The 753-nt window shown below is 48.2% G+C and overlaps 1 non-coding gene across 1 annotated transcript; it reads left to right on the top strand.

Moving 5' to 3' along the window:
• The first annotated feature begins 339 nt into the window (after positions 1-339).
• On the top strand, positions 340-533 carry LOC140428919 (U2 spliceosomal RNA). The gene has a single exon (XR_011948932.1). It is a non-coding gene; the product is annotated as a U2 spliceosomal RNA (small nuclear RNA).
• The last annotated feature ends 220 nt before the right edge of the window (positions 534-753 follow it).

Below are 753 nucleotides of genomic sequence, written 5' to 3'. Positions count from 1 at the left end.
GGAGCCAACGTGGTCGCCAGGTTTGAAAGGAACTCCCCGTAATAGTTAACGAGACAGAGGAAAGACCAAAGTTCCGAGGTGTCCGTCGGGATGGGGGCCTGCTGGATGCTTGCACGTTCTCCGTGACGGGGTGTACACCTTCGCAGATCACCCAATAGCTGAGGTAGACTACCTCCCTCACATGATGCGCGCACTTCGCTCTCCGGAGGCAGACACCAGCTTCTGCAAACTGCTTCAATGCAGCCTCCCAGTTATCCAAGTGCTTTTGCTCAGAGGCTCCCGTGACCAGCACGTCATCTAAATAAACAGCTACATGTGTCTGATAAAGATGGGGAGGTTATCGCTTCTCGGCCTTTTGGCTAAGATCAAGTGTCTGTAGATTGAGCCTTTGGTTCAGATCTGGTATGTCTCTCTTGTGGGGACCATGAATTCGATTCAATTTGAATTAGTTTTTTGGAGCAGGCGAGGAGCTGGATTAGGGGTTCGCCCCTGACCCACACTCTGAGCCCTGGCTTGGTAACTCAGAAAAGGAAAACATTTATTAAAAAAAAAAGATGGGGAGGTTGCTCAGCAGCGTCGCTAGCTAACCAATCTTTATCCTCGTCGCCAGTTTTGAAAGGGCAACAAAGAATCAACAACGAGTTGGGCGAGAAACAAAACCTACTTTATTTTACACTTAACTATTATGTACAGATCCAGTAGTTCCCTACTGGGTCTTCTCTTACTGGCCGACTCTTTTTATACAAGTGAACA

This window comes from Scyliorhinus torazame, chromosome 8, assembly GCF_047496885.1.
Source record: "Scyliorhinus torazame isolate Kashiwa2021f chromosome 8, sScyTor2.1, whole genome shotgun sequence".
Classification (NCBI taxonomy): domain Eukaryota; kingdom Metazoa; phylum Chordata; class Chondrichthyes; order Carcharhiniformes; family Scyliorhinidae; genus Scyliorhinus; species Scyliorhinus torazame.
This window is presented reverse-complemented; position numbering and strand designations above follow the sequence as displayed.